This window comes from Nilaparvata lugens, chromosome X (genome assembly GCF_014356525.2).
Source record: "Nilaparvata lugens isolate BPH chromosome X, ASM1435652v1, whole genome shotgun sequence".
Classification (NCBI taxonomy): Eukaryota; Metazoa; Arthropoda; class Insecta; order Hemiptera; family Delphacidae; genus Nilaparvata; species Nilaparvata lugens.
The window spans coordinates 36,223,861-36,231,738 of NC_052518.1; the positions used below are offsets into that span (position 1 = coordinate 36,223,861).

At 36.8% G+C, this 7,878-nt stretch overlaps 1 long non-coding RNA gene across 1 annotated transcript; it reads right to left on the reverse strand.

Moving 5' to 3' along the window:
- Positions 1-1,439: 1,439 nt before the first annotated feature.
- LOC120354995 lies at positions 1,440-3,853 on the reverse strand. Its single transcript, XR_005573359.1, has 3 exons — positions 3,040-3,853; positions 1,992-2,092; positions 1,440-1,623 (listed from the first exon to the last, which is right to left on the reverse strand). It is a non-coding gene; the product is annotated as an uncharacterized LOC120354995 (long non-coding RNA).
- Positions 3,854-7,878: the final 4,025 nt, after the last annotated feature.

Sequence of the window (7,878 nt, forward strand, 5' to 3'; positions counted from 1 at the left end):
CACTCGATCTATGGAGTACAGGTCCATAAGCGATTTCCCTGTTCACATCGATAACAACAAAACAATAGCTGCAGGGAATATGTTGTGCTGTTTTCTTTGTATAGCTATGGCTGATTTCATCTCAATCGGATTCATCATCATCATCAGCATTATTATCAATATTAACAACATAAGTTTCTAAATCCATGTAAATGGTGTACTTTTTCTTCAACGTCGCGCCAAGTTTCTTGAATTTAATTGTCTCTCCGCGTTTAGGATATGAAACACTCTGTGATTGAAACTTGGAACAAAGCTGTTCATGTTTCATCAAATTTGCTTTGCCATCACAATTTTTAGATTTGTTCGATGTAAATCTATGAAAACGGAAATTGCAAATGTGTACTTGGCTGTGGTGTTTTGAAAGGTGAGAGAGAAGACACGATAGCCTGTTTTTCCTGTTCGTGGTAATTATTAAACAGAAATGAGTTTTTCCTGCATCGGCTTTTAGCATTAAAAGATTAATTTGGTGCTTACGAGTGCGGAAAATGCTTGTGTGGTAGGGGAAAAACTTTTTGTTGTCATACGCGATGACATGAATTGCAATATCCGGATTTAGCATTTCAAATTTCTTAATATCGCATGTCATCACCGGGAAATTTACACCTCGCGTATTAAGTGTGTGAGCAAACTTGCTCAAATACTTTACACTCAAGTTGGAGTTCCTTGGTTTCTGATGGAAATATGCGAGGACTGACCATAAAAAGCGTTTTTCGTCAGACAGATTTTTGACATTTTTTAATACAATTTTTGTTTTTAAGAAATTGTGGTGTTTGAATGGAACTGGATGTGAAGATTGGATTAAATTTTATCACGTTCACATCCAGTGACTAAATTTTCTTCAAAACCCAACCGCTGCCGTGTCAAACAAAGTTGTCAAAAGATGACATGATTTTTCTCACGGCCAACATGAAATGATCCTTAAAATCTTCATAGTTCTTAAGCATGTTTAGCGCTATGTTGGAGTAACTATGAAGATTAATCAAAGATGAGACAGTCTCATCAATGGTTATTTCTTACATAAAAATCCATTCTATCTGTAATGTGTCTATTGCAAATATATAATCGGAAATCCATTTGAAAAAGTAATGCATTTACCGTTTTGTTTATATGGAGAGTGTGAGAAAGAAGAGCAGGGAGAGGATATTCCGGATATACCGTAAAGATGAGCTAAAATCACATGCATGCATGATGCTGTAGAAGGTTTTTTATCCTCCAAGCACAAAAATTGTCCTCTGAGGACAAAAACTGTCCTCCGATGACAAAAATCCTCCCCTCCGAGGACAAAAATCATCCCCTCCGAGGACAAAAACTGTCTTCGGAGGACAAATATTGTCCTCTGAGAACAATTTTCCTCTCCTCCACAGAGGATGAAATCAAAGTAAAAATGTACTTACATGTGTTGGGTGATGCTGTGTGAATCTTCTTGACTGCATAGGTGGCTATGCTTCCTTTTCAATTGTGAGCTAGCCTCTCAGGTGTAGATACCGGCTATGCTTCCTTTCAGATTGCTTGTTAACCTCTCAGGTGTGTTGCCTCAACGAGAGCTCAACTGGTTATGAGGTCAGAAGCCGTGTAGAGAAAATGCTGTGAGAACAATGAAATATTTAATAACTGATAATATTAGAAATCAATCGAGAGGCGAGAATGCTATTCAAAAAATGTTTGAGTGAGCCCTATGTTGAGAGGTGGGAAAATGCTGTGAAAACAATGATATATTTAATAACTGATAATATTAGAAATCAATGAGCATCATGAGAGGCTATTCAAAATATGTTTGAGTGAGTTGACATGGGGGAGATTTTTTTCAGCTTCTAGCAGGTGTGGGCATACACCGTCCCATGCAGAGTTCTAGACAAGATTTTTTTCGTCTTCTAACACATGTACAAGGTTGCTATTCGAAAATATAGAATGATTGAGTGACATTTTTTTGTGATAGGAGAGAGAATACTTACAAATCTGAATGTTGCCGATAACGATGTGGGAGCACATGTTGTAGGGGAGAAATTTGAATTTTTTTTGCCTTGTAGCACGCTTCGCTCTCACTCGCACAAGCCTGGAACAGAGAGAGAAACGTATGGTATATAAACAGAAGTGATGAGAGGAAAATTGTCATTTACATCTGCGTCTACTTTGAGTGCACTTCACGATGAGTTCTCCATCAACATCTTCTCCATCATACGTGCTGCCGGATAGCCCACCAGCACACCAGTGCATGCTCAACTACTGGCAGCGCAAAGCTGCCATTTCTGCTGCTGAGTCGTCCGCTGCTGCTGCTGCACCCACTCCACTCAACGTGGAACCACCATCACCGGGCGGCGAGATTGTGGTCGGGGACAGCCCTATTCAATGCTTGGCTCCAGCTGCTACCTGGGCACCGTGGCAAGCGGTGCTAACTACTCTACCGAACAACAGGCAGAAGCAGGCGAAGCAGAAGTTGACGTTTGAGGAGGAGGCAGAAGTTAGCGGGGATGAGGACGAGTCAATCTTCTCACAAACAAAGGTTAGTTTCAACAAATATCATTAACTTGTGTGTGCACAGATTTTTTTCCATGATTGATTGTTAAAAAAATCTGTACATATACAAGTCTTTGATTATTATTATTATTTGTTACCAATATTATTTGAACTGATTAGAAATTGATGGCAAGGAAATATTATTCGAAGTGATTAGAAATTGAATTATGAGATATTATTGATTAAAGTAATCGATCATGCAACAATTATTTGTTATCAATATTATTTGAACTGATTAGAAATTGATGGCAAGGAAATATTATTTGAAGTGATTAGAAATTGAATTATGAGATATTATTGATTAAAGTAATCAATCATGCAACAATTATTTGTTATCAATATCATTTGAACTGATTAGAAATTGATGCCAAGGGAATATTATTTGAAGTTATTAGAAATTGAATTATGAGATATTATTGTTTAAAGTAATCGATCATGTAACAATTATTTGTTATCAATATTATTTCAATAACTGATATTACTCACTTTATGGAGAGAATGCCAATCCGATGATGTCAAGTTGAGATTATGACAATAATCTATCGATCAAGTTCTCTAGTATGATTCGCTGAATCTGATTTGATGATAATCTGAAACAAATAATACACTAATCAAATATTTTTCAACAGAAATATGCAGGAATGGACAAGAACTCATCCATGGTCCCACTGATGAAGGAGCTGTGGCGAGGGGAGGAGGATGAGATGGAGTTCGTAACAATCGTGAATGCACAAACGCCTAAACCGTGGATCCCGCTGAGGGAGTTAAAGGAGCACACTCCCTACCCCATTATTGCGGCGAGGGAACAAACAAATATTCACGGACGACAAGTAATTTTAAAAATTACCAATGCAGGAAGCAAATCTACGAGTGAGGTGTATTTACTGCAACAATTTGCTTCCTGCATTAGCTCAGAGAAAATACACCAATTTAACGCCAAGTGTAAAAATTTTGTGATGATGGTAACACATAAGTCGGCAAATTGGTCCGATATAAAAATTGTTAAACATTAACAATTTTTATAACTAGACAATTCGTCGACTTATGTGTTACGAATTGTATAGATAGATGTATGTGTAAAAGTAGTGAATAAATTGATATATTGTTTTTATAAGAAGTGTTTTCAATTCTTACCTGTTGTTGATAAGTTCACAATGAATAATGCTCTGTTGTGAATGATATTTAAATAAGGTGAGCGCCCCTTTTATAGTTTTGTTGCGAGCATGCTTAGTAGTCTTTACTGCTACACAGACACACACACACACACACACACACACACACACACACACACACACACACACACACACATACTGGAACAAGGTAATAAACGGGGAGGTGAGAAATGAACATACATTGCGGGGAGGCTGATTTACACACATTTACACACATGTTGGAGATTTAATTTTTGTTTTAGAAAGTATATTAATATGTGTTCAATACAGTTGTAACTTTTTTTTTCTGTTAACTTGAAAAAAAAATTACGCATTAAACCTACAAAAAGGGGAGAAATGTGTGTACACTTTCACTGAACAAACCGAGGAGAAATGTGTGTACACTTCCACTGCACAAAGCGGGGAGAAATGGTGTGTACACTTCAAACCCACATTCTGGGGAGGAATTGTGTGTTTAGTTTAACTTACAAAGCGGGGACAAAACCGGTTCTCAACACAAGTTCTGGCTGCAACACTTATTTCGATATTTACTATTCTATTTGATCATAGAATACAATATCGTATGGGTCTTCGAAAGCCAGTTACATGCACGTTGATTTTTGTACGATTGTTTTTTGCCATCCTTATGAATTCGAATAAGTGCAACTTGTCAAACATCATCTGTTTGATCTTATAGAATTTTATAAGGACGGTAAAAAATCGATGTGTATGTAACTGGCTTTTACTAAACAGGCTTCACGAATTACAATACGATAATAGGATAGTTGATACAATACATGGTTTTAATTCAGATTCATTCATTGATAGAAATAAAAGGAGATTCCGGTGTCGATAGCATCGAAGTCGCCAGGCTGGTCTGGATCATTTATGAATTTCTCAGTATGCAGTATCCACTCAGCAGCTCTAATACAAACACAAACATTAGTTTCGTTTTACTTGGAATAGTAAGACATTATTTCATTATGTCCATTATTACAATAGATCAATTCAGATCCAGTTAGCTGTTAGAGTAATATAATGTAATTACATTCTATACTCACTGTTCAGATCAGCACAATGTTTATAGCCTACTGTAAGCAGTGAGTATAGAATGTTACATTCTATACTCACTGACTGCATATTTATACTGTGTAATAGATTTTATTGATTGTTGCAAAGATTTTAAGTCAATGATTCAACAGGAAATCCATGGTAATATTCAACGATTTCAACCTAATGAATTAGATTGTTGTATGACAAAATTGAAATCCCGACAACCTAAATAATTCAGTGATGTTAACTGTACAAGGTTACTTTTTCTCGTATTTTATTGAGTGATAATGGGAAATGATTTCTGATTCCATATTTGGATTCAACCTTTTGAAGTTTGAAACTTTCAAAGCTGGAATTTTTTTTGTCTTTTTCTAAAAAGACTTTTCCACTTCAACATTAAAATGTACATTTCACAATATGCATAACAAGATATCAATAACAATAAAGAGGAAATGACCCTTATCGATTATAAACTCCTAAAAATTGAATTCCTTTATCAATTCTCGCCTGTATTCCACTGCCTCCCTCAATATCCTACTAGACTCGTCCAAAATTTTCCATTCAGATACTCAATTACTGTCTTTCTCTCTAGCATCGCCCCTCTCAGATATTTCTTTCTTATTTCACCCAAAATTGAACATTTACCGATGAAATGATAAGCATCTTCCGTTTCTCGGCTATTGAACATAGAACAGATACCTATCCCCTCCTCTCTTTGCGGTGCGTGATCGAGCGATAATAGCCCAGAGGAGGCCCTTGAAAATCATCGAGGTAACATTCCGTTTGGACTCATCATTCATGTAATTTCTCGTTCCATCGTCAATTTTTACATCTGCGTAGATTCTGTGAAACTGTGACCGCTCTCTTCTCTCTAGCCACTTACTTTTAACTTTAGCTTTTATCTTCTCCATTACCCTCTCCCACGTTGCTTCCCACCCCCTCCTGAAATTTGCTGCTTGCCAGTTGTCCGCTGTTATCGGCAATTCAATATCAAACTCACTTAATATCCGTCTCCATTCAGAATACCAACCACACTTTTATCTTAAACAATGCCTTGCGATCAATGTTCGATATCGGTCGCCAGGTATCTCAAAAGAATTCAATACATATTTTATATGAACGCTCAAAGTATACAACCACAAAATTTCCTTTCCTGTCACTAAGTATACTATATAATTTGGCGTATTACACGGTAGTCCAAATATTTTCTTGACAAACAACCTCAGAAATTTTTCTAGTTCTTCTCTCTCCGCATATCCCAATACCTGTGCTGCATATGTTACAACTGCTTTACTTATCGAATCAAAAATTCCTCATTTCATTGACAGAGGTGCTTCATCATTCAAAATGAGTCTTCGCCATACACTATTAATCCTAAATCTGGCAGCTGTTATCTTACATTTAAAATGTGCGGTTAGGGCAAGTCTTGATGAAAAAACAACTCGCAGGTATCTGTACTCATTCACTGTTTCAATAACTTCATTTCCATAGTACCACTTCTCTCTTTCTCCCAATCGTCCTCCTCTTCTGAAAACTACAATCTTGGATTTAGCCATGTTCACTGTGAGATTCCACCTTATGCAATATCCCTTTAACTTATTTATCATTGACTGCAGATGTCGAGGATTCTCAGACAACAATACCACGTCATCAGAATATAACAGCGAATTTATCAGCCTCTGCCCAACATAATATACCTCCACCAATAACATCACTCAAATCATTCGAAAATAGTGTGAATAGCAACGGGGAGAATACGCATCCCTGTTTTAATCCATTTCTGGTTTCAAAGTATTCTGTTAAGTTACCCTCCACGCCATGCCACACAGGAGACTTCGTATTTCTATATAGACTCCTCAACATCGCAATAAATTTAGTCGACACTCCCAATTCACTCAGTTTAAAAAATAAAGCCTCTCTGTCCACACTATCGTAGCCCAAAAAGAAACAGTACAACTTCTTTGTAGGTCTATTCAACATTTTCATTACTATATTGAATAGAACAAAAATATTATCAGTAGCCGAATAACCTCTCCGAAAGCCACACTGATTCTCTTTAATAATCTTTTCTCTTTCCTCCCACAACTGCAACCTTCTCAGTAAAATAAATGAAAATACTTTAGCGACAGCATTTATAAAAGATATGGCTCTATAATTATTCACTTCATTAGTATCACCTTTTTTATGCAATGGAAATATAAATGAACGTGGAAACCCTGTTGGTATCTGTCCACCTCTGACGATGGCATTGGAAAAAGTCAAAATAATCTCTTTGTAATTTTTTGACGCATTCTTGTAAAACTCAGCAGGAACTCTGTTATCACCTGGAGCCTTATTGTTGCGCATTGTCTTGAAGGCACTTTCCAATTCATTCATATCTATGTCTTTGTCAAGAGTTTGATCTTCAACATTCCTTGCCGCATAATATGTGACTACCCCGCAAACTGATCCAAACACTCGTCTGAAGTGTTCAACCCAATCCTCAGCACTCACAGTTCCCGAAATCTTGAACTCTCTACACTTGAATTTCTCTATCAGAGCCCACAAATCACTGGAATCCTTGACTCTTCTGAATTGTTCTTTTATATCGCTGTAATACGCTTGCCTTTTACTCTTATATAGCAGTTTGTATTCCTTTACTACCTTCATATAATTTTCTCTCACCTGCTCCGAATTTGATTTTCTAAACACATTCAATAGGCTGAACACTCGCTTTCTCATAACCGCACACTCTTTGTCGAACCACTTTTCTCTCCATCCTTCTCTCTTTCTATCAGGTTGGGGCACATAATTTGCAGCTCTATATACAAGATTATTTAATACTTCATAAGTCTCCTCACTACTCTCGGGAAGACCATTTATTCCTCTACAAGCATTGGTGAGTTTAGATATATATTCATTCTTCCTCGCTTCCTTCCATTTCAACTTCGGTAAGAGTGGTAAAATTGTGCTCTCTCTTTCTAGAGTATCAACCGTGAATAGCGTAGCTTCAATTGGGAAATGATCAGATAAAAATTCTGGCACAATAGAAAATTTTCCAACTATTTGCGCTAATTCGACAGCCATGCAACATAGATCTATTACGGAAGCCCCTCTGCCTATAAAAGTAAAGTCTCCCCAC